Below are 26461 nucleotides of genomic sequence, written 5' to 3'. Positions count from 1 at the left end.
ATTAATGTATTCTGTATTTGATGTGTTTATGCAGTCCTTGGTTTTGTCCATCAAAACAAAAGGTATTGTTTGAGAGAGCTTAGAGTTCACTTGCACTGTTATGGGAGTTTCTTGATTGTATTTCTTATATAATGCGTATGTTACCCTGCATAAAATAACCTGGAGGGAGCAGGGGGAGGGAACTATGAAAAAATGTTTCAAAGGTCAGTCTCTTGTTTATCCCTAAGCAGAGTTGATAAAATATATCCACCCTGAACCTCTGACTCCCTGCAGTAACAGCCATATTCTCTTGCTTATAGGTGATGCTAAAGCTGGTAGGGATTCTGCTGAACATAATCTCCAGAGAAAATACAAAGCAGCAAATGAAGAGTGTTGTTGGATTGTCAAGATGCCTCAGTGCAATGAAAGATCAATAAGAAGCAGCAGCAAATGGGAACTTTACTGTGAGTGGAATACAGAACATGTACAGGCAAAATGCTTCTGCTTTTAATCTTTTCGTTAATGCGAGTAGAAGTGTCTATCAAGAAACAGGAGATTCTGTGCAGCATCTGACCAAATTGTCTGTTATAAGTTACTTCACAGCACAGAGAGATTTGACCTGACTGTAAACTGGTATTCTTGAGTATAATGTACACCAATTAGGTAAAGGTCAGTAATAGACGAAGTTCACTCAGTCCAAACTCAAGTAATAATTCCTTTTCATCAAGCTAAGTATGTTTCACTGCCATATCATTCAGGGGAGGTGAAAAGCACTTTCTGCACCTCACCTGTATTATCCACTAGGATGTCTTGTCTTAATCTGTTGAAAAGAACATGCACAGAGCAGGAAACCTTTGACCTTGCTAGAGGACATATTAAGTCAATACTGACTTGTTTTATTTGTGCAACACCTTGCATTTTGGGGATGCTGTAAAACCAGTTTCGGTTTAACTATCCTTGTGTTCTTTTTCTAAGCATAGGAAAAGAGTTCTCTCTCCTGCATTTTTTTACACAAAACATATCTTTGCTGCTTTGCCATCAGTTTGACAGTGTATATTTTAGTTGTGCATAGTAAAGTTAGTAATGCTGAGATATAAAATCAAAGCGTTTAGAAAGAAGAAATAGTTTTGTTTGTTTATAGAGCTAATATTCACCAATTTCATGGTGCCTCTCTAATACCCTAAACTTTTGAATACTATGCTGGATCAATTCTAAAGTCAGGAACACACTGAACCTCACTGGAGAAAGAAATTATTTTGGCGATAACTGCAAATACAGAGAAAAACCAACAAAGGTATAGATATAAAAACAAAGTTAAAAATAATCTTCCCCACCGCAACAGCAGGCAGAACACTGTGATTGTAGAGGTCATGTCATGGAGACACTGATCAGGCTCTTCCATACAGTGCCGAGTGGAAGCCCTAGAGGAAGTTACTAAAGCTGAAAACAGCTAAAAGAAAAGCAGATTTGTCTATTTAGGTTTCACAATGGTGTCCTTTAAAATTCCAGTGGGTTCTGCATCAGATGCTTGTATTTTTACCATTCCCATCATCAGCAAGTTCTGCATTACAGATTGTACATGATTAGAAAAGTTAAAAGGTGGAAGTCGATAAAAGAAAGTTAACAAAAGAACTATTTTGTTCTGCACATAGTTGTGCAAATAAACTTAATTGACTAGGAACATGTATATCTAAGGAGAGGTTCTCAATGCATGTGCTGAGCTTGAACAAAGAAATTAGCAGCCCTTCTGCTGACTGCAGAAAGGCTGTTAAGGTGAAGCAGACAAGCCATTACTGTGTTTGTAGGTGGATAGCTACAGTAGTTGCCTACGAAACCATAGCTCGTTAATCTTTGCACCCGTTTATGGACTGTTAGGAGTATGTGGTGGGGTAAATGAATTGCGAGGTTAACCAGCTGCGGTTGTGAAATGGAGACATGCTTAACTAGATGTGATTTGAGATATTGGAACTAGAGTCTCTACAGGCAGTCCAGGCAATGGTTTCTCCTATTACTACAGAAGCAAAAGGATCGCTTATTGTTGTTTTTTTTTTTTAAAACAATACAACATATTCTTTGAAGTATGGCTGAAAATCTAGATAAAACTCCCTGAGGTTCAACTGATTGAGTAATGACCTAAGCTTGGTATGCAGTAGCTGTGCTGATGACTTGAGTCTGTAACCACTACAAGAAGATATTAGCAAAATTGAAAATGGGAGTAATTGGACCACCTTCAGACTTTAAAAAGCTCTTTGCAAAAGAGTGGAGACAGCAGCTATAAAATATTCTGGTCTTCCTAAAATTGAATTCAAGAGTCTTCTTGTCAATGAAACATGATAGGTTTATTAACTATGCTGTAGAACGCTGTATGAGAAAATTGGTTTTATCTGCTCCAGTTTTTCTCCTTAATTTCAGCTGTATGTATGCTACTGCAGCTTCAAAACATCTGGGTACAGCAATTTTTTTCTTTTCTGCACCTGCAAGTGCAAGTACACACATAAACAAAAAAGAAATTAAATCTTTCACAGAGCCAAAGAGAAAGAAAAAAACCAACCAGCCATGAAGCTCAGGGGAGCAGTATGACAAGTGCTGAGCTGTAAACAAGCTTGAGAGGGATTTAATTCTTATGACAAGCGCCAGTGGTAGCATCTCACATGGACTCAGCATATGCACACATTTCAGAGGAGGAATCACAGAGGACTTAATGCAAATATAGAAAAGCTCAGAGCACATCAGCCTATACTGTTCTAAAAATAGCCTCATAAATCAGGATGAGCTAGGGTGGTAATTATCTTGATTTTTCAGAATTTTGCCACTTGTAAGAGGGTTTCTGCTTTATGCTCTCACTACAACAAGACCTCATTGGGTGGTGTTTTCAGGGTGATGATACAATATAAAGGCTGAATAATAACGGCTGTACTCGGTTTTGAAGAAGCTTATTTTAGATCAGAAGCTTTTTTGTAGTTGTTTGTTAAGGAAAGAGAACTGATATGTAATTTGGTATCCAAGTGAAATTTTAAAAGCCTCTAATGCACTTAGTCCCTAATTACAGTCAGGTCCTTTCTCTTTCAAGTATGCTCAGAACTGCCTCATTTCTCTAGCAACCTTCTGAAAAGTACATACTGCAAACCATACCCCGCAGTCTGTACTTAAGCAGATTTCCTCATGGCAGTTGATGCTAGTGCTGCAAGATGTAGCCAATTTTCACATAACCTTCAGGCAACTTTGAGATGAGTAGCATGCTGCTCCAGCCACAGTACAGGTTTGACTTGTATAAGAAACCAGAGCAGTACTCTATTCACCTTGGATCTTCAATCCAGCTGCTTTTTTTCTGCTTTCATCAGTCTGCAGTAAATTAATTTAAAGGTTAAATTTACTAGCAAAGTGTTAATAATCCCTGGAGGTACAGGTTTGGATTGTCTGCAGGCTCAGCCAAATGCTAAAATGTGAGATTATTATTTTTTTTGGTGTGTGTGCAAATTGCTCTTAATTTCTGTGATGTAAATACTCGGTTTCTTAACCTGTTTCTGGATGTGGGTTTTGGACATCCTCTGTACTGCAAACGATTGAAAATGGCCTTGCATTTGCATTTGGTATGAATAACCTTCAAAATAACAATTAACAGGCTTGACTTCACAATAGGAGTAGTTTCCCACCTTTGGCATGGAAAGCTAAAGCTGCTCTTTCCCTCTGTCACAAATCGAGTTACAGCTTCCATTTTAAAGTTATCTTTTTATTCTGATTTTTATTTCTATAATTTTTCTTTTGAGGACAAGTAAGCATAAAAGGAGCTCATTTTATTTTGAAGTAAGTATTCTAATGGTTTGCAAAACTGTAAATAAGCATTAAGTCTTCTGGGAACCTGTAATTATTTACTGATTTAAAATTACCTGGATAGATGAACGTATGGGAGAGCAGACTGTCAGAATCCTTTTTTACCAGGTGGCTAGAAAGAAAATGTTTTTAACTAATTCTTTGTTACCAGAGCAGATGGAAGCTCCCAGTCTGAACTGTCCATTATTTGTTGAAGTTTTGAGAATGATGTCTAAATACAGATTCAAATATTGAAGTAAGCTAAACAAGCATTAAAATCCAAGCATCTCTCAATCTTGAAAGTGAAATACCAATGTAGTTTGGATCCTGTAATGTGTATTTTCTTTTTGAATGTTGAGCATAGTGCTGCATATTGCAGAAAGCCACATAGTTATTTGCCAAAAATTCTTGGACTTTAAAGAGCTCTTGTGTGAAGGTAAGACAACATGTTTCCCTCTCAAAATAATCTTTTATGCAGATCAGGAGCTAGTATTTGATTTAACATAACACGTTATAGTGCATTTGTGCTGCAGTCCTTTGAAAGAAGCATTGTACCCCTGCCAGCGACTTGTTCTTTATTTGTGGCAAGGTATAATAAATTTGACTTCTCTGAAGAGCTTCTAGAAGAAATGCTACATAATCTGTTCGGATCTAAAGAGTCTTGCATTGAAGTAGGCTGAACTGTTACTTTGCATACGTTATGGGTTCCTCATTTTCAAATACCATTAATCATCCCCCTGAAGAGAAGGTCTAGGTTATGCTAAGTATCTCAGAGTGATTTTTAGAAATAGCATGGATTCTCATGTTCTACTAGTCTTGCTCAAGTAGGTTGAAAATAGAGGAGGGTTGTTTTCTTGATTATAGGCTCATCCCTAAGCCTCAGTGTCTTCTAACTTGACACAGGTAGCCCAGGTAAGTTGTTTACAGACCCTGGGTAGCCATCTGTGCTCATCGCTGGTTTTGTGTGTTACTGCTGTTTGTAGAGAATGTGCTAAAAAAGCTGTATCTGTCTTGCGGGCTTCTTTTATTCTTAATATTCTCTGTTTGTTATTTTTCCAGTATTTGACAACTTCTGTGTGCAAAAGCAGTCAGAAGGGTGGTACTGAGAGGACACCGGCTACTGTGGGTGACAGTAGAACTGTTCATTTTTATTGTCCTGGGATTATGATCCTGTTGAAGAGTAAAAATGAGTATAGACAATAGACAAGGCTGTGGTAAACTGCTGTGCCAGTGGGTTTTCTGTTATCTGGGGATCTTTACAGAGGTAGTGATGCCTGGTTATATGCTTTATGATTGTCAGTCCTGCCACCTTGCCCTCCTTCTTAGGCAGGGCAAGAAAGTCCCTGCTCACCCTGTTTTGGGTAAAGGCTGGTTGTGTGAACACAGATGCGTAATAACTAAGCTCTTAGACCGATCAAAAGGCAACTATATAGTACACTATACTATTCATGCAATGTCCCTATAATATAGGAGCAGGCTAAGACAGATAATTTAGGTATATTTATGACTGGTGTTTCATAAGCTTTTTATGCAGAATGCTTCCATCAAATTATAAAATTTAGCAAAACAAAGTTGTGTATCTCTTTCAGAGGTAGAAGACTGGATTTAGAAGAACGGTTGCTGAGGTAAGAGTTAACTGCTATTCTCAGCTTCCTTGTGCTGGAGTGCTTTGTAGGAGCAGCAAAGTGTGTCTGCCGGCTCCCTCTGGCACCCCTCCATCTTCACCTCTTGAGTAGCCTGGGCAGCCAGCGGAAGGAGCAACTTCGAGCCTATCTTACTGCAGATGTCATAGTTTTGGTTATAATAATCATAGCAAAAAACCTGCTGCTTTCATAGTAGTGGGGAGAATTTCTATAAACAAGGTGAATATCTGTTTCTTAAGGAGGGTCTCCGGGGTTTTTTGTGATTAACAGGGGTTAAGTTGATTGAACTTTGTTGTATGCTTTGTTATTGAACCTAGCTCACCCTTCTGGTGCTGTAACTAAAAGCAAGTGAATAGCAAGTTGCCAGTTTATGTAGCTTCTTCATATAGCTTACAGTTTAAATCTTCTTGTGCTACATTTAGGAGTGAGATGGTACTTTTAGTCCTCTGGTTGCATATATGGGTCGGAACGTTCAGCAGGTTGAAAATACTACTAGATTTCTTGTAGTAAAAGGCAGAAGTTCATTCTGTACGATGAAGACGAGATTCACCAAGAACACAAAATTATCCTAAGCACATTGGCTGAGTTTAAACCTTGCTCCATTAATTTCAACCCTCTGTGGATACCCAGGCCAAACATCAGTAACCTGCAAGGTTTGTTAAAGGCTTTACTCTTCTAATTCCCACTGGAGTATTTTAATGTTGACAGCTGTTAAAATTCTCAAACTGGAGCTTCACATCCATATTCTCTTCCTCACAGACACCTGTAATGGGATTCATCTGTTTTCTTTGTTACTCCCTCTGCTCATTTAAATGTAATGTGCATTTCTCATCACACCACTGGATTAACTTTTGCATAAAATTACTAAAATGCACAGATACACACATACATACATTTCTCCCGTAAGAACAGAGCATGGTGGTTTGCTTTTGAGTATAAAGCTGGCCAAAGATAAATACAGTACTACAATCATCATGCCTGCCTTAAAAACAAAAGATTTATTTTTTTTTATTATATGGCCAGTAAGATTTGGCCTTTTGAAGCTCCTCCTGAGATCTTAATCTTCTCCATCCCCTCAACACTGAGCGATGTTCCAGGAGTGGAGGAACTAATTCCATTAATACTTCTGGTGTTTTACTATCAGTCACAGGCACCTCCGCTGCCCCTCCAGTCCATCTCTTCTGATTTCTAGTAGCTGGAATCATGGCTTTGCTTATTTTTTCCCTGGGAGGGGTTAGCCAGCTATCAGGTGGGTATTGTATTGCCTCAGGGATTATTAATTTCCAGGGCCTTTGTTCTCTAAATGATACGTTAATGGGTGTGTGAACCTGATGTCTGACTGAAATTCCTATTGATCCAGTTCTTCTCTGCCTTGGTTCATCTACAGTGCAGGCAGTTCAGGGTGCCAGCCTTGTATTTGCACTTGAGTTAACTCGAAAATAGCTTGGATACAATGGCTGGCTGGTAAAGTTGAGAGAGGGTGACTGAACAGCCTGAGGCACAGCTGTTAAGCCATACAAAATGTTCTGCTGCCGCAACTATGTTCCTTGTGACACCTCACTCATCTCATTTGACCTCTGTTGGTGAGCCTCCACTGTACTGTGGGTCCCAGCAGGGATCATCACAGAATAGACCTAGCACACCAATTAAAAGTATCAAACTAGCTGAGATTCATTAAGAATTTTATCTGCAGAAGATGCATGCTCCAATGCTGGTCAAATCAAATTCTAGTAGGAGCTTGGGCTTGTATGTATCTCATTTAACTCCCTTCCTCAGTGAGCAGGGAGCAAAAGAATGACTTAACCTAGTAGGTTGGTGTTACCTACCTCTCTGCAAATACTCTTTCCATACCAGCAGTGTTCCCACTTAGCTGGAAGAAAAGCCTGCTGGCATGATGACTCAGGAATGATATTTGCTTTTACAGCCTGTATATGAGACTGGCAGGCTGTTAGCTCCTCAACCAAGGGTGGCTTTTCAGGATAAAGTGGTACCTAAGTGCTTAGATGAAGTTGTGCTCCTTGTAGCTGTTGACAGAGACAGGGGTTAGACTTTGGTAATTTAGTCATTGGTTTAGTGGTCTTGTGAGGAAAAACAGTAATGCAAAGAAAAGATGTAAATACTTCATTTGAACAAGATCAGTTCTCGTCTGCCCTGACTTTTGACTTTAGCTACTTAACGGACTAGAAATAACATGCTGCTATTTTAACACTGCAACTTTGGCCTTTTAACTCCAACCTTTATTGTCATTTTTCACTTCTCCTACAGCTGCACGCAGAAGCCCAACCCAGATTTATAGTTTTGGTATATATGGTATAAACACGGTGTATTTTTTTTTTTTTGTACCTAGTTAATAACAAGTCCTGTAAAACGTTTGCAGTGGGAAGCTGGAGAAAGGAAGGATTTTAATGGATCAAAGTCAGAAAGAATAAGCAACTTTCTAAAATTAGCCCTCAATGAAAATCAGATATAGGACTTTTAAGTAGAGCTAGTAGAAACAAATTATTTCCTTAATTTCAATTCCAGTGCTTTCGTTTACAAAGTCTTGCCTGAACAACTGACCAAGACATAATAATCAAAATACACAGGGAGAAGCATCAATCAGAACAGAAGATTTATTTTGGAACAGTACAGATAAATTTGTTACACCACCCACCCACCTCAAAAAAAAAAAAAAAAAAAATATCCCTACAACACACTTTGTATGAAGAATGAAGGTATGTTTCTTGTTTTTATTTTCAGCGGTATAAAACTCAGACATATTTGAATAGGAAGATTTTGATGTCTCAAGGCCTTTTCCTGTCATACCTTAAAAGCAAAGAGAGTGTATAGTTTCTAATAATAAAAATCTTTGCTCTTTTTTAACAGACACATATTAGTATAAAGATGTTACCTGTGCATCAAGCATAAAGGATAATGTTGTCTTGTTACAATGTGTCAAAATATTCTTTAATAAGAAATGGTATATAAAATGTACAAAGCAGGCTAAAGCAGCTACTAATACCTTCATTACTGTCTGTCAAAAAATGACAGTCCTATCAGTAAATGAATGAGCTGGAAGGAATTAATGGACAGCTTATAGAAATTGCTTTCACAGTGATCTCTGAATACAGAAGATGCAGTTTTAAGCCTTCACATTTCAATACAGTCATTTTGGCAACAGCAATGTATGAATGTTTAGGTGTCAAAAATGTTTTGCTCTATATTCCATAGTTAGGCTTTGGAGTATTTTTTAGTTTCAGATTTTTTTTTGTAAGATACTATTATTGCGTTTTACCCTTTAAAAAATGTTTAGCCACCAGCGTTATTCTGGACTGCAGGATTCAACCTACTAATTACACTTCTAACAAGTATAGTTATTGGGGTTTTGGCCTTTCAGAATTAATGGACCTTTTTGTCTTGCTTGAGGCATATCTGAGCATAATACCATGAACAAAATGCTGACCTCACCATTGGTTCCAGGACATGATGCTGGTGTATAATATTTGAGGCTCATTCCAATAATAACTTGCAGTTTTAATGATGATTCTGCTAACATATGGCAAATAGAAAACACTTTCCGTAGATTAAGCAACATAGCTTCCATTAAACCTCTGCAAGGACTGAAGAACAGTAAATTGTTAACCACCTAAGTGTTCATTTGTTGTACTTCTTGTTGAATTATTTAACACCTTTCTGCTTTAAGGTATAATATGCATTAGAAATACTATTACTAATCAGGTTACTGAATCTTAAATCATCTATACTACTCCTGCTATTTTAAATCTGTACATGAGGTTTACCTGAGAAGCATTGAAAGGATGCTATACTTCCCATAAATTAATTGATGAATATTTATATACCAGATGGTTTTTCAAGTGCTAGCCAAAACTGATGGTGTTTAAACCACAGCAGTTGACAAAGATTGAATTAAGAAAGTCACGGAAATATCTGTGGAGGGGTAGTACATTTGTGACTTCTAAAAGCCAAATTATTTATGGGTTTGGAAGTACAGCTTGGCTACTGCTCATACATTCTTGAGCTTCACCTCCTTGATTGTGCATCTGATCCTGTAGCTATCGTATGCTTTTTAAGAGAATGCTTACTGCTGTGCATAGCACAAGATTAGCAGAGGCTGAAAGTATGGTGACTCCAGTAGCATGAATCTCTATCCTCAAGTATCTTTCAGAAGTAACACTGCTCAGCGAGTGTCTTAATTTTCTGTGCAGACTTTGAAAAGCAAAATCTTTGTTTACTGGTGGAAGGTTGAAGTATGGGACATGGGGGAAGAGGGAGCAGGGGAAAGGTGATGGTTTATTTTAAAAGGCACATTCCATCCTTTACTTAGTTTATGTGTATTTTATACAGTTTAAATTAGCTAAATTTCAGTACATTTGTTCTGTTGTGTTTCTCCAAGCAATCTGTCAGTTACTGAGTGGTGTTTGCTTTCAGATTGAATTTTGGTGCCATCATCTGTTGACCGTGTAAAATTGCAGCATGGGCAGATTAGGACCCTAAAACATCAAAGATTGCACTTTTTGTATCGCTTGTTTCACATGTAACTTCAATTCTTATACTTCCAGAAAGACTTTATATATGATGCTTTAAAGAAAAAAAAAAAAAAAAAACACCAACCAAAAAAACCCCCACAAACACAGGAGTCTAAACAGCGGAGCAACCATTGTCTTTTGGGTTGGATGTCAGATGTGAATACTAGTGCAGACAAAGCAGAAATTTTGCAGGGAAATAAACTAGACAGTGTGAACTCTAGAACAGTGTCCAGAAGTCCAATTTTATGTAGCCACTTTATGTCAAAACCTGCAGGTGCTCCTGAGATTTTGCAGCAACAGTGTGTGTTGTAGTTGTTACTTATTTTGGAAACTTCTGCTCTTGTTTAGATAAAGAGTTTATCTGACCTGCATGAACAAAACTATTTGAAAATAATTAACACTGGTTTCTGCTGCTCTAGAAACCAGAGCAAAAACTCCCATTCACTTTTCTGGCAATAAAGTATCCTGTCAGTGTTCTGTCTTCTCTCCAATACTAGCATCTGCAGAAAAAAGAATGTTTGGTTTCTTTGCTTTACCAAAATGGTCTATTTAAATTCAGCAGATGATCCAGAGACGAGAAGATTTACCATGAGTGGATGCCTACCTTGTAATCAGGCTTTTCTAGCTGTGAGGTGTTGTAGTAGTAAGGTTCCTTTCCACATTTGTAGCTCATTATCACTGGGTGAAAAATTCTTTCCATTCATAGCCTCAGTTTCCACCTGCATTTATCAATTTTGATCAGAGTCCAGCAAAAGAAATAAGTATGAAGATGTTAGAGAGATGTCTGGAGCAAGAGTCACACTTGTCAGAATGAAGAATGAGCTACACCTCAGGGCTACATGCCTGATGTTTGTGGATGAAAGTCATTGTCCAGAGATGTCTGTGTCTGAGTTGATATTTTTCCATCGACAGCCAGTGGAGAGAGGTGCTGACATGATCTCACCCTGAGGCAGACACTTATAACTGGCAGGCATACCTGCTTCTGTCCATTGGCAGGAACAGGACTTAACTGAGTTGAGATGCTCCAGTCTGAATTTTGCTAAGATGGATCCACACAGTCACCAGATTTCTCTTGCAGAGAAAGAAACTCCATGATGAATATCTACAAAAGGTTGTTGAGAGAAAAGAAATATTAGGAAATCCCAGAGCCCTGAAACCCAGAGCAACATGCTGGAACCTGGCTCAGCTCTGAGCAGGGGGTTGGACGAGCAACTGCCAGAGTCCCATCCACCTACAGCTTGTGAGTGTTCCTGGGTTTAGAGCAGGTACCCTCCTCTGTCAAGGGTGAGAATCGAGGGGAGAGCTTTCTCTTGTAATGTGTGTAGGATTTCTGTGTGTTACAGGTGATCCTGAGCAGCCAAGCAGATGTATGACATTTATAACTCAGTGAGAAGATCTGTGCTGCACAGTAAGCTGCCCAGGTGAACTCAAAACTTGTCACCGATTTTTGCACTCTCTTAATCTTCCTGTTTATTCTGTGCTTCATTAAAGTCAATCTCTGCTGGACAGACTGTCACTCAGGCTAGGCTTGTCCTGCTGTCTGCGCTCTCTGGGGATCACCCTTCATCCTGATAAATGGTCTATTAGGAGAGCACGTGTCAGAGAGAAACCCTCCGTGAAGCTAAATAGATTAGAGTCTCTTCCCTCAGAACAGTCTCAGTGGAATGGGGTAGGCATGATCGTTAAAGCGGATTTAGAATGAGGAGATGTTTTTTCCTTAGGACGGGAAATTGCTCTGAGCTTAGAAAGGTACGGATTCATTCTAGTAAAGGTATAAAGGGAAAACTCAGCAGTAGCACTTGCCACCAGAACAGGTGCAGTGTGGTGGTCCACAGGTATATCAACTTTCTCATGGTGCCCACTTGGGAAGTGAGAAGATACAGCCGTTCTCTGTGTAAGTTCTGTAATACCTTCCTGTAGTGGCTAGCATGGAAGAGCAGTATTGAAAAAGCATTCAATATTCTTGCAGTGCAGTTTAGCAGCTGCGGCTATGTTAGTGAGACCAGCATAAAGACCAGCAAACCCAGCAAAGGGAGGGAAATTTTTGTTCTTACACCTGTCCTATCCCTCTAGCTGTGGCGTTGTAAGTCATTGCTGTGTTATCCTTGATCCTCCGACATCATCATGGTAACAGCAAGGCCAAAAAATCTCTTACAAATGGAAAAGCTGCCCTTGAAACCATCTGTTTACAAGTGTGAGTTAGTATGAGGCATCATGCACTCAAATGTCTCTGGTTCATCATCTGGTTCTGCCTTTTCCCTGGCACAGGTTTTCTCAGGCACAACATAGGGAGGGGAGAGAGGAGCTTGGGCTGCTCCTGTTCATTTCTTCAAGAGTTCAGGAAGTGCTGGGGAGAGGACGACGAGCTCCATTGTTTCTGAGGTTAGTGGACATTTAGCAGAGGTTGGCTCGTTTTTCCTGCAGACCATCAGAAGCAGCTTCAAGCTGCTGAGGTTCCTGCTAGTGCCTCTTTTTAAAAAAAAAAAAAAAAAAAAAAAATATTTTTTTTCCTTTGGTGTATTTACATCTTCCCTTTCTCTGTGCTGAGTGGGAATGGAGGGAAAACTGATTCAGAGCCTTTCCCCACAGCTATTTGTGTCCTGAGCAGCCGTTTCCTTTAGCAGCAAAAGTCTCAGTTTCTCTGGTCTTCAGGTTATTCACTGCTTGGTGGATGTTGGAGGTGTTGCAGGGGGTGCCTGTGGGCAAGAGAAAGCCTATGCCAGGAGTGGGCAGACGAGATCTTGGTGCTTCTTTTTTGTTGCTTGCAAGAACTAACATGCAAGAGCTGTGATTCCCACCCTTGTTGGAGCCAGCCCAACAGAAATATCTGTCCTGTTGGCACCAAAGAGGGTGACAGGTCCTCACAGGTGGCATTTGTACCCAAATGGGGAGGGGATGCTGCCAGGAGACTCTTTGTGTGAAGAGTGGCTATTGCCCAGTGAGAGGATAGAAAATTATGCCGAGAGAAACTAATTTTTAATTAATTAAAGGAAAATAAATTCACATTTTCTAGCAGAGCATCTTCCAGGAAAAATCAAATAACATAGAGGTAATAAACAGCAAACTCAACATCAGTTTTCATGAAGGTCTAAGCAAATATTGTAGACTTTTTAATAATGGTAATAAACAGCTACAGGTAGCATAACAATATGCATGTTGTAAACTCATGTAATCCCATGTGGTTATTGTTCCTAAACTGCATCTTGGGTTTTGCAGCAGTAATATATTCTCTGTCTGCCTGGGAAGATTTGGTAGACAATAACTGCAATGATGGTACAAAAGTTGAAAGAGGTAAAGTGGGGGAAAGAAAGTTCTGGAAGACTCTTTTCAGCTCTTTCTTTTGTTGTTATTTATTTAAATGCAAATCTTTCAGAAAAAAAAAAAAAAAAAAAGAAAAGAAATGTCCAAAATTTGATAAATATTCAGTGGCCTCAGTGAATGTGAGGCTGAAGTTAACAGAAATGGTGAGTCGTACAGAAACTTGTCTGGGAAAACAAGGCATCGCTGATATTGTGAAGTTAAGGGAAGAGCAGAGTACAGCAAACTCTTACATTAAGCCAATGTAAAGGCTTGTAGTATATTTTATTTTATATTTATAGCCATCCCCAGCCTGACATCCTCTCCCAGGGCTAAGGCAAACAGGTGCAAAAGCTCATTTCCCCTTTTTGTCCCTTGGTAAATCAGTGGTTGCACAGTGTGGCTTTCCCTGTCGGGGCAAAGCGCAGGAAAAGTGTTGCTGCTCCACATGACTTCTGTGAGAATGGTACCAAACCCTTCCGCAGCACTGGGTGGCCTGGGGATACCCACCTCTCCCCTCCGTCCGCCCTGAGGAGGGGTGAGAGTCAGCTTCTCCACCTGAACAACACTATGACATGCTATCAATACATTAATTCTTGATTTTTATTAAGGTTAAAACCTACTTGACCTGTTTTAAAAATGTCACTGTTTCCAGGTTATCAACAATAAAAATAATACCTGAAAGAGACCTACAGAAAAGCTTGGATGCATGTCATGAATGTCATGTTACTTCATGGCTTTATGTTTAAGCATCTTAATTACTGCACCTACTTATGCTTAGAAGATTACCAACTAGAATGGGTTCAAAACTTTGTTTAAATGAAATCTACATAGCGTGAAAAGATTTCACAGTAAACATCTTTGGGATGTGTCCTTAGGTATTTATTGTGTACTGGTATTGTTATTGTATTTTTTTAATGTTTTTACAGTGCCTCATTGTAAGTTCATTCCAAGGGCTTTGCCTTTGCAGTATGACATGAGTAAGCTTGTTTAGCATTATTATTGTTGTTGATATTATTATATCATTTGCTTGTACACCTTGCCTATTTTATTGCTGAATTATACATTTTTAGCAATATTATTTAAAAAACAAATGTCAACAAATGTTTAGGATTTTTTCTGTTTTTACTCAGGTCAGTTTAAATTAAAGTGTTCAAACCCAAGATGAAATACTGCTTATTAGAGTCTGTCTATAACCTTAACAGTCATTTAACGCTGACTAGGACTGGCCAGAAAATTAATATTTAGAGAGGGCTTCATACATTTTGGGATGAAAAACATCTCATTTTTTTTACTGCTTCTTGAGAAAAAGAAACAAGTTCTTAATCTGGTGCAGCTGAGGGTATGGAAGGGAGGTCTTCTGCATCTGAGACTACTGGGTATTTAAGTTTATGTATTACTTAAGATATGTCTCACTTTATAGTCTCAAATTTCACATCATCTTTGAAAGTGCATTTGAAATACGTTTGTTTGTTTATTTTCTTGCTTTCAGCTGGGGACAAGCTGCTACAGAGACTCCAGCTTGTGTCCTCAAGCTCAAGGTGTCCAGAGAAGGATTTGTGCAGGGGGACTCCACCTTAGGTCTGGACTGGTTGGATGCCATTATCATCCCAGGCTGGGTGCGGAGTAACAGGGTGCTTTCCCGTGACTTGCTGCTCCATCTTGCGAGCCAAGCAAGGTGGGTATTTGCTGACAGGCTGCCTGGAAGGTAAAGAGAAGCAGTTTTTCAAATACTGAAATTTATAAGAAGGGCTTGCTTTTTTCTCCCCAAACATAAAATAAAAATGTATAGTCCTTCAGGAAACTGGCACATTACATAACAAGTAGGTAAAAAAAATTGTTCCTTTTGAGGCAGTTTTTAAAAGAGGAAAATATTTAGAAAGTGAACCTTGCAGTCTAGGTAACAGTAATTTTGTTTTATGCAGCTGCCACTGAAGAGTCTGGTGTCAAAATGCAGTGGTACTTGTAAGTAGTAATCAATAAACATGAATTATTTAGGAGACACAGGATGAAAACGAGTGAGTATTAAGGTAGAATCAATCCACTATATAAGTGCTAAGGAATGTATATGAATAACTAGCAAATTGATAGTGACATCCATTTGGAATCTCAGTTTACATGCATAAAAAAAAGTGTAAGTGAATATTTCATTATCTAGATGTAAATATATATACATTTTATTTAAACTGCGTGAGCTAACTGTTAAGGATCAAGTATCTTTATTTAGAACATCTACAGTAAAAGCAGACATGTCTGGCCAGATGGTATGAGAATAAGAAATGACCGTGTTTCAGATAAAAAGCAAGCGCCTAGAAGTCATGTGCAGAGGGATTCAACTGACCACTATGTTTTAAAATGACGTGGAAGGAAGAGGTGAGACATTTTAGGAGTGACTGCTTTCCCCATGCAACCGGTAGAGTGAAGGTTTTAACACCATTCCAAGGCAGAGGGGAAAAGATCTGTAGTAGAACTGTCGACACGCAAGAGACAGACTGATTCAGGCAATTTACTCTGCAAGACGTCAGAAGCTTTCTAGAGGTTAGAAGTGTTCTTTCAAAAAAATATCTCAGGTCAAGCACCCATGTCCAAATAAAACCAAGCAGAGAGGAATCTGTCTGTTGGAGGGACAGTGAGAAAGTCTCATACAACACATTCACACTTTTTGCTTATTCTGTCTGCAGAAGTCGGGTCCCAACAGAGCTCTTGGATCCTGGAGAAGCCTGATGACAGAGGTCATTCCAAAGCCACCGATGGAGAAGTCACTTCAGGAAGAGGAAGGAGCAGTAATAGTCCTCACCTGTAAATGAAGTGAGGCAAGGCCTGGAAAGTGCTTCACAACAAGAGAAAAATTGAGGCCAGGAATGAGGAGTGCCCAAAAGAGCACTTGGAAGAGCAAGTGCCTGCGGTAAGAAAATGCCAAACAGGTAACTGAGACAAGAAAGCAGGTAGAGAGAATCCTTCTGAAAATACTAAAATTAGCTTCTTAACCAAAAACTGTATCTCTGTAGGAAACAGTTATTTGTAAGCTAAAGCAGAAAGTAATAAGAGGGGGTAATTTTTTAATTTTTTTTTTTTTTGATCAAAAAGCAACATGCATAAAATGGGGACTGAGATTATGACCCTGTTCAAACCAGGGGCAAAATCTCTTTGACTTCAGGTCATAGTCAAGGCTGGTCACTCCTCACCATGTCACATAAGCACTACCTGTGTTAGAAGTCAATACTGAGCCTTCAGTTGCACGCAAAGTTACATACATGCACGTGCAAGTGCTGTGTGTTTTGTACACTGAAGTGTATGTGGCTGACTCACATTTTATTGTTAGAAAAACTGAGGCACAGAGAGCTGGAGATAGGACTGAGGCTCCTGACCTGCAGCACAGCACTTTGTGGCTGGGAACATGGTGCTTCCCCTGCTCTGACTGTCCCCCAGAGCCCAAACTGCCCCAGGGACCTCCTGGGAAAGTGGTTCCTTGTTCCTAGAAAGCCCTCTATCAGTCAGAGCGTGAGACTAGTACTACTTTATGGTTTGCAATGAGCAGAGAGGCTGATGAGAATGGCAGTCATGCCTCTGGGCAAGCATGAGTCCCCACAGCATGGCGAGAGCCCCTGATAGCCAGTGATGTACACGTTCAGATGCTGTACAGGTATACAGGTACTAATCCATAGGATGTTCCTCCTGTGTGAGTATGATAAGCGTTGTTGCAGGCATGCAAAAAAGCAGTAAGAAAAAATAGCTTTCTGAACACTGTGCACCAAATTACGGACAAAGCCAGAATTCAGGCACACCTAATCCTCAGTCTGTGTCCAATCCTACTAATTGCTTGAAGTCTTTTTGCTGTTGTCACATACGAAAGGTAATTACATATTTGAAAATATTCCCCTGCTAGTTGCTTGGAGAGCTATTAAAGAATCCACATGCAAGGGATGAACAGAACAAGGCTGTAGGTTTCTCATTGTTTAACAGAAATGCAGGACTGGCAAACTCCCCCATCACATGCAAAATCGGTGCTCTGAATTGCAAAGAAAGACTTTTGTAGCAGTGTTTAAAGTGGAATTGACAAATCTGAGGATTAGCAGTCCACAAACTGTAAGAAAATTAATCTGAATATTGCAGTCCTTCAGTGTTTGGAATTTCCATTACTTCCAGGGTCTGCAAGATTAGCCCCCAGTTTACAAAGGAAAAGCCTTACCTGACAGGCTTTTGAGGAATGTTCCTCTTTGAAGAAATAATTCAAACCACCAGTTCATTCCAGAGCATTATTACAGACCTTCATCCCTGTGCTGCAGTTATTGGTTTCCTTGTGCATGGAGTCAATTAGTGCAATGTTTCAGCTGGATTTCATGATTGTATTATCCAGTCAGTAGTAAAATCCACTCGTGTCAACTCTTTGAAATACCAACCTGTTGTGGATGCAATGTCATGTTTCGTGGAAGCTGGTTACGTTGTGAGAGAAAGAAAATGTAAGCTGTTTAGCTTTTCTTTGAAACTGAACTTTTGGACAAGCAGAAGGAGGTAAAAAGGGGCAAAAAAAATCCTGAACATCTCTGGATGGGTAGAGGTTTCAGCAAATGACTGATTACTGAAGCATATTATTTGCCTCAAAGACAAAAACATCCTGTGCCTTTGTTCTGCTGTTGTCCTGCTGGAGTTGATCAATTCAGCAAAGTTGTCCAAGCAAAGAATTAAGCCTACTTGTAGGACTCGCACCCCTGGGCACTGAGTATTGCAGAGGCAGAGGAAGCACATTTCTCCTTCCCCTGCCAGGTTCTAACCCTGACCCCACACCACCTCGCACTTGTACGGGTGTGTTTTGCTGAATAGACAAAACGTGTGCTTATTTTCTTCTTCTAGCTCCACTAAAGTTTAAATTCATAAATTAAAGTTCCTTCTGCTGTTACTTCCTTAGCTTCCTCTCCTGTGACACTTTTAAGTATGTCCTGCCCTACAATCAGGAGTAAAAGAAGCACGTTGATACTGCTTTCAAACTTAGCTATTAGCTAAAAGGCAAGCCCATGTAAAATATTTTCCGAATGAACTTGGTTAAAATTTGAAAAGTATAAGCAGACGGGGAGTGGGAATTTCCAGCATATCTGACAGCAGAAGAGAAGCAGAAGCTGCTGAACATATCCTATAAAATTGTGTAGGTCACTGGCATCAGGTGATGCGCCCTTATTAAGGCATCGCAAATGTTTCTAGACTCACTGCAGCAAAAGTAAAGATGTTCAACTGTGGCAGTTGTCTGTTAGGACAGCCAAGTGATCATGGATTCCTACATGAGTAACAGAAAGGTGAAGTTAAAGATCTTCAAAAGGAGGACTTTCTTAGCCACAAGGGACAAAAGGAGGGGAAAAAAAGAACCAAGGAAAGTTGTATACAAAGATGCTATTTAATTCAGATTTGCCATAAGGCAAGATAATAATGCTTGAACGTTATGAACTGCAGAAACTCTGTGAACACATTGTATTTTAAACACTTAATCTGTTTTACAAACTATGTACATTCTTCTGCTAAATAAGATGAATTGGGATTCAAGAAGCAGCACATCCTGACAAATCTCCTCCTAAAGGCATCCATTAATATAAATCAACACTAGCAATTTTGTTTGATCATTTATTTGCAAGAATCATTAAGGTTTATTAGCATAATTATTCCCTGTGGGACTTCATGTCACATAAATGAAAAATGGCATTATCAATATTTAAAAGATAAGTGCGTAATGTTCAGAGTACTTAAACAGTACTCTGCAGGTGGTGTCCAGCTGTAGCAAATTAGATTAGGTTTGATTTCTAAATTGTAGAAATACAATTTCAGTGCAACTGTTTATTCCAAAACTAAGTCTGCTTCTTGTGCAAGTATAAACACACAACAAACTCTATAGTTACTTTTTACAGTACATGTGTGTACAAAGTTTTCTGATTTGAAGTAAGCAATTTGTCTTAAGATATGAAACAGGAAGCAAATATGGCTTACCGGTGGAAGTCCTTTTATAATCTTGTGTATTTTACTTTTTACAGTTCTATATGATCTGAGATTTTCTCAGTGAAATGAGAGGACTTTCTCCCTCACTCTCCTCCCTCCTCCCAAGCAAAACAGTAGTTACAGTGTCCTTAGATCTCCTTCTCTACAGAGACACAAAGAAGGGCCATGCTTTCCTGCAGTAGCTCTGGGACTCAAATCAGCTGGTGCCTCTGCACCGACTCTGTGATCATCTCCGTAGTAAGGATGAGCTTCAAGCAGGCACAGGGACTGATGCGTAGCAAAGCCGTCGGGGTGAGACTGCGCTGGTCCTGCCAGCTGCCTGCAGCACAGCGTGGGCCCCGCGCTCACAGCCTGTCCTGGTTCTGAAGGGTGCTGAGGAGGTCAGAATTAGGAAGAGAGTATCTGGGAATATAACAACTTGAGAGGAAGGGTCACGTAAGTGGACTGCTGCTTGTCATCTGCTTAGGGGAGACACTGTGTGTCTTTGGTTCCCCTCGCTGCTGGAGTGCTGAGCAGTAGGTGTGACACGAGCACACGCTGCTTTGGGGAAAAGGTGCCGAAGGTTCTGGCACAGACAAGTTACCAGCTGGGCGCTGCTCGAGGGACTGGTGGGAGTTCAGCTGCCAGGTGGCAAAGGAAACGCAGCTTTGGGGGCTGGGTGAGCCCCGCTTCTGGGCAGCGGGTCACAGCATGCCGGGCAGCATGGTGCGAGGCAGGGAGCGTGGTGCAGAGCCGCAGCCTCTGAAAACAGCCTCTTCAGCCGCCTTTGCAACTGCTGGCTGTGCCGTGATTCCCCAGCTATGCAGTGCCCCATACCAGCATGCCCCTTCACAGACCTGGCACAGGGGGCGAGAGGGGAGAGCCTGGCAATGCCTGGCAGGCGGGAACCTGTGGGCTTTAGTCTATAGCAACGCAGAGGCAATTTTCACCACTTCACCCCTGCAATTTCGTTGGAGCACAAAATTGCTGTTTTATCAGCAGTGAAATGTATCATTAACCACTGTGCGCTTTTTTCTGTAAAGGCTCTTGAATAAAACATCAGGGATTTTACTAAACATGCCCCAGGACTCCTCCAGACACATCCCCGTGCCGGGCAGGGAAGCAGAGCCTCCGCCAGCCTGGGGCTCGTCACAGGGCTGCGCCAAGGCTGACGGGCAGAATGAAATGCTAGTGGAAGAGATGGATGCAGGCAGCAGAATTATTTTTCACGTTGCTCTCAGCCCTTTCTGGGACTGCTGTTTGTTTTCTGTAACTGTCCTTCAGTTGCCCTTTCTGTTGGTTGGCTTAAGGTTATGGTTACGGATTAGTATGTTAAATACTCTGCTGTTTGCAAATGGCATCTTTCTTCTTAGTTTTCTGCTCGTTGCTAAGCTCCCCTTTGGAGCTCCTCAGCTTTTTAATTATTCACAAACGCTAAACTGAACTCTGGAATTAATTGTGTTTGGTGGTATCTCGCAGGAGTGACGGGTTCTGCATGTTTCTAAGTACGTTTCTTAGTGCATTCTTCTACACTCAAGTTAGAACATATACTAACACCTGGACTCAGTGCTTCCAAGGGAGTAGGCAGTTATGGAAGCATATGCTGTCGAACACTTTTACTCAGTGTATACTTTCCTATGGGTGCTGCTATAGGGAGAAAAAGAGTAAACCTTTAAGTACTTGACAGTTTTTTCTCAGTATCTCATTTGGCCTTGGAAATTATGAATCTTCCTTCCAGAGGTGTATGTCCTGGTGGCATTGCATATAACACACTGAGAAGAAAACTGTGACCTGGTCAAGCGGTTAAATGACAGCCAAAATCAGCGGAGGTGACAATGATTGCTGGGTTGGAAGCAATGACTGGTTTCCCTCCAAGATGCTCCCGCTGCCACATTCATTTGGGCACTTGGGCAGATGAGCTTGTTGCAGGCTGGTTACTCAAATGCTGCCTCTAAACCTGCACAGGCAAGGATAGGATAGGATAGAGTAGCAAAAAAAAATGTCAGTCTGGTATTTAATCTTTCTGCTTCCAAATTAAAAGCTACAAATGGATCTTGTTATCTTGAGGGGCACTTTTTGACAAATAATTAAATTTGAGCTCGCATGTAAAAATCTGGTTAAATAGACGCAACTTTTTTGAAAAGCTTTTAGAAACAGAACTTACTTACCCGTAAACATTTAGATTCTCAACTGAACTGTGAATTTCCTTAGGAGACAATTCAGTCCTTTTGCTTGAACTTACGATCTCTACTCTTTCTCATGGGGGACAGGAGTTTGGTTATGATAAGTGGATAAAGTTCTTGCTGCACAAAGCAGAAGTGTCATTATAGCAGCGGTTTTACAACATTCTTTATATAGAAGAACTGTATTTGCTATGCCTGGAATATTTGCTTGAAAAAATGGAAGCAGAAAGCCTGGTAATTGCAGCTAGTATTCTCCCCAGTGTTTGCTAGTTGGATTAAAAAGCACATAGTGGACGTGGCGCTCTAATTGTTTTTTTAATCACTGAATGCTAGCAAAGTCATGCCAAATGCACAGGAGAAATGCTCTGTTCCATAACCCAAATAGGTCATCTAGCCAGGCAGCCAGCTGGCAAGGAAGCTCAGACTCTGCTCTGTGCTGTAAAAGCTCATTTCCCAGCTCACTGTGTTGGATGTTGTACAAAACCTGGCTGATGTTGATGGTGTTGTAATTGCTGCCTGTTTTCAGGTTACCTGAAATTATTTTTTTTTTTTTCAGGTTAATAAGAAGCAATTGAACTGCAACATTAAAGTAGAGAAACGGTAAGAAACTGTAGAATATATAGGACATTTACTATGGCTACTACTAAACAATGTAAATAACGTTGATCAATGAGAGGGGTGCAGAAAGCCACAAACTTGGTATTGGGTGGAGTAATAGGAATGGGACAGAAACTGCAGAGAAACGGAAGCACCCAAAGAAAATATAAAAGAAGCAGTCAGAGAGCTTAAGGCGTTCTCCCATCTTGACCCTGGCCAAATCCTGAAAGGCTGAATGCTGGCTGGAGAAGAGACTTGAAAATCAGTGATGAAATAAGTGTCCTAATTCCCTGCTATTGTTTTACAGCATGAAATGAGTTTGGGCTGCATGGTTTAAGAAGCACTTATGTTTTCTGGTATTGCTAATGCGGAAACAAAGAAATGACAAGGATTGTGTGGAGGTAAGAGATTGTGGGATGAAAAATGATTTTGTCAACACATAAGCCTGGATGGAACTGTCTAATCCTTCTGCCTGCACAGAAGCATAATCTGGTGTACTAGTACTACACCACAATTTTTATTTTTAAAGATCCTCTCAACAAACTACCTAAGGAATTTGTTTTGGTGTTATCCTGTCCTTTTAACTAGAATAACAACTATTTCATGTCCAACCAGCAAAAATACCCTCTGTAAGAAACATTGGAGTGTAGTGTCACTATGGAGTAAAATTCATCTGTGGTCTTCGGAATTTATGTATTCAGTCATTAAAAGCGTGTCTCCTCAGAAGAGTAGGTGGGTGCTTTATAAACTCAAATAGTTGAGTAATAAATATTAATATGACATGTTAGGAACTCTTGAATTTACTCAGAAATACATGCTATACAATGATGGGGATATAAATGCATTTTAGTGTTTTTAGTCAACGTCAGCCTTTAGATGCACAGCTCACAGCTTTTACTCTTGATCAGTAGGACTGAGCAGAGGTGGAAGCCCAAAAAAAAGCAAAGAACATGGCACCCCTAAAAGACTAATTTCTGTTCATGTACTTTGCACAAACGTCATTTCTGGGCTGAGACATTCCATTTATTCTCTTTATTCTTTGAAAACTCAATACTACACTAAATATTTAGTAAATTCACTTTTTTCTCATCGGGAACAGCTGTATTTCTGTTGAACATATTTGAAGCACTGAGTATTTTTGTTCCTTAATAATACTTTTGTTTACAGTCTGTAATGTCATAAGTAAAAGATCACTTCTCACTTCTGCCTACTGCTGCTACAGGACTTATTTTCTCTACTACAGCAGGATAATTAAAAAAAATAAATTAGCGTTAGGATTTTCTTGACAGTGATAGCCCCTTAGCTGCTAAATCTGCTATCCCATCCATCACTAATCTCAAGCAAAGCAAGCATTAGTTTCTTTGTGACTTATCTAGGTCTTTAGCAGATCAATAGCACAGCTCAGATGTTTCAGACTCTTGCTTGTTAATTCACATTTATCTTTTCATCCAAAGAAGGTAAATTACCTCACAGAGAAGCTGTGTGTTATCCCCAATAGCAGTTTATAATGTTGCAAAGTCAGCGTGACCCACATATCTTATCTCAGCTGGAATGCATTTGTCACTGTCTCCTGTTATGATCATCTGGTACAACGCCCTAGAAGAGAGGTAAACCTGCGAAACAGCTTCACCGCTTTTATTTAATGACCTTTTTTTGCCATGTGTTCCTGCATCACCTTCAATTTAAACTGCTAAAGTAAAGGGGACTTTTTCCTTTAATGCTCCATTTCATCATTTTTATCATTAGCAAAATTTTCATTCCTCAGCAGCCTTCATTTCTCTGCTGTCATGAGAGATCAGTAGGTGGTGACAGCGAGACTGGGAATGGAATCATTTATTAATAGGTTAGTTCACCCTCAGAAGGGACTGCTGGGGTTAACTCTACGTTTGTACAGTTGGCTGCTGGTTACCTGAAGCCTCTCGGGCCCTGGGAGTCTTTAATGCTCTTAGGAAAAAGGAATGAGAAGCTGCAACCAGACTGCTGCAAGAAGAAATGCTGTACAAAATGAGTTTGACAGCAATTATGCAGCTGGGACTCATTCCTTGCCGAACTAGAGTGAAGTAGGTATTTCAGTATCTGTTATTCTAAAAACTTCATAAATTATGGAAAGAAAACATAAATACATTTGGCTTGTAAGGAGTCTGACCCAGCTGGTTGCAAAACGAGGACATTTTTATTCTGTTCCTTCAGATAAGCTGAGCAACTTCTGCCTGGGCTGGACTCTGTTCTGCAAGTGTTACATTCTTAGGTCTTTAGCTGAGAAACTAATTGGTGCCATAGAGGTCCGCTCTTTGATGTGAAAAAAGGTAGGTCTGTGTTCAGCGCAGTGCCCGATTTCTTCCCAAATCAGATCGTACAAGGGAGGCCCAACTTGGAGCGCCCACTTTCTGTGGCCGCCCAGCTGGGAGGAATAGCAACAGCAGATGCTCGCCCCTCAGGTGGAGGTGGACCATCCAACCGGGGTGACCTTAGCGGGGGGAACTGGATGGCTAGGAGGGCACAAAGCGCTTGCCCAGGTGCAGGTGCGCTACCCGTGTGCCTGCAGCCCCAGCAGGTTTGCAGATGACCCAAACAGGGGGTCAGTGCCCAGTGGGCACCCAGCAGCAGCCCCCAGTTGCTGTAGGGAGGCACCAAGAAGACCAAGCCAGACTCTTTGCTGAAAAGTACAGTGGGAGTCTGAGAAGTCAGTGGTCACCAGCTGGGAAAAAAGGGAGAGTTCTGGCTGGATGTAAGGGGAAAAAAAAAATATTAGATGACCAAGCTTTAGAACAGGAGCCTGTTCTAAAGTTTTCCTGGGGGAGCTCTCAAATCGAGGCGAGACCAGCAGGTGTGTCTGAACTGGGGGAAAGGATGGGTTTCCATCTGTACGTACTCATTTTCACGGAAGGAGCAGGGCAAGGGTGTATTGGATGTTTCTGAAGTGTTTTCCCCTCCCTGTTCTCTGCACGGGGTGACTGTACGTGCTGAAGTTATTTAGCCTGTCTTCGGAAATCTGCACACACCATATGTTTACTGAACTGTCCCTGTGGCTTAATTTGTGTTCAGGAAAACAACCAGGGCATTAAAGGTAAGAATTTCTGAACACAAACTGCCATAAGGTATCGAGGATAAAAGAATTCTCTGGTTGTGTTTCTTTCTTCTTTGCATTTTAAACACACTGCAGCAAACCTGAACAGGATGGGAAATGAACAATGAGGCACTGAGGACTGGAAGGCACAAGATATTTTTCCCTTTGGGATCTTAGCAGATAGTAGAGCTGTGTATCCTGTCCCTTCTGTGAAAGGTACGCTGCTCACAAGTACCGTGTCCATGCAAATATAAGCCACCTCTTGATTTTAAAAAGAACTTCGTAAACAGACTTATTGATCTCTGAGATATGTGTGGGTTTTCAACCATTTTTACTGCCACTTTTCTGTCTGAATGCCTTGCTGTGCTGGAGGCTAAGTCAAGATACACTTTTGTTCTCATTTGAGAGTGTTGCTGTTCCAAATTGAGGATATCGTGTGAGCAAAGATCAAACGTTAAATCTGAAGGTTGTTTGCTGTTATTTCCAGAAGCAAGGTGAGGGAACCAGATTTTGTTATTTTGTTTGACAAGAGAGAAATTTCCATTTATTTCCAGTGAGGTATGTAGCTGTTCACCGAGGAGAAGGGACAGCAAAAGGATCTTTTGCACCTTTTTTCCCTGTGCCACCTCCAAGCCTTCAGCTCTGAAAGTTGGTGGACCTTCTTCCTGAGTCAATGGAATCCTTGGGGAAGAGGGGTTTTGGCATTTGTTTCCTGGCGTGCTGTTGAAGAAACTGATTATTTAATGTTTTTTAGAGAGCTGTAGTGGTAATACCATTTGGGAAGAAGCAGCAGAGAAAGTTTAGGGTCTTTTTCTGTCTCATCTCCATCCACTTGTATCTTTTCTGTTAATTGTCTCCTAGATGTTTAGTTATTTAGTTAGTTGTTTATATATATATATATATAAACAATTTCTATATGGTTATCTAGTCCCCTGAGGACTGGGGGAAAATATTTTTCTCCCAAAAAGGGCGACTAGCCAAAGCTTCAGAAAGAATTCTGCTGATCTGGGAGATTTTGTAGAAGATTTGAAACTGATTTTAAATAGTATTTTTATCCCGTAGCTAGGCTTCTACAGGCATCTTGAGCACAGGTCAATAGAAACGTGCAGACTTCATACCCGATTCTGAGAGGTGTTCTTCAGCTTGTCAATTAATTGTATAAAGTAGGTAACGGGGGGATTTTAAATACAGCTTTAGAGAAGCTGAAATGTCGGAAGTTTTTGAGGGACCCACGTAGGGGGGAAGCTGGAGGGGAGAGGACCTGCCCCGGGTTTCGCCAGCTCCCGGCGGCCCGTCACGCTGCCCGGTTCCCCCAGCTCCCCGCCCCGCTCCCGCCGGCCCCGCCCAGTAGCGGCTAAAGGCCCCGAGTCACGTGCCGGGGGCGGGCCGCCCTCTCGGCCA

General features: G+C 40.6%; 1 long non-coding RNA gene across 2 annotated transcripts; it reads left to right on the top strand.

Moving 5' to 3' along the window:
* The first annotated feature begins 305 nt into the window (after positions 1 to 305).
* Positions 306 to 26303, top strand: LOC106630902 (uncharacterized). 2 transcript variants are annotated; one of them, XR_008733318.1, is made up of 5 exons: positions 306 to 443; positions 14748 to 14933; positions 15937 to 16160; positions 21953 to 21996; positions 22301 to 26303. It is a non-coding gene; the product is annotated as an uncharacterized LOC106630902 (long non-coding RNA). The 2 variants fall into 2 exon arrangements; XR_008733319.1 differs by lacking the exon at positions 306 to 443 and adding an exon at positions 12524 to 13422.
* The last annotated feature ends 158 nt before the right edge of the window (positions 26304 to 26461 follow it).

The sequence above is a fragment of the Falco cherrug genome, chromosome 7, assembly GCF_023634085.1.
Source record: "Falco cherrug isolate bFalChe1 chromosome 7, bFalChe1.pri, whole genome shotgun sequence".
Taxonomy (NCBI): domain Eukaryota; kingdom Metazoa; phylum Chordata; class Aves; order Falconiformes; family Falconidae; genus Falco; species Falco cherrug.
This window is presented reverse-complemented; position numbering and strand designations above follow the sequence as displayed.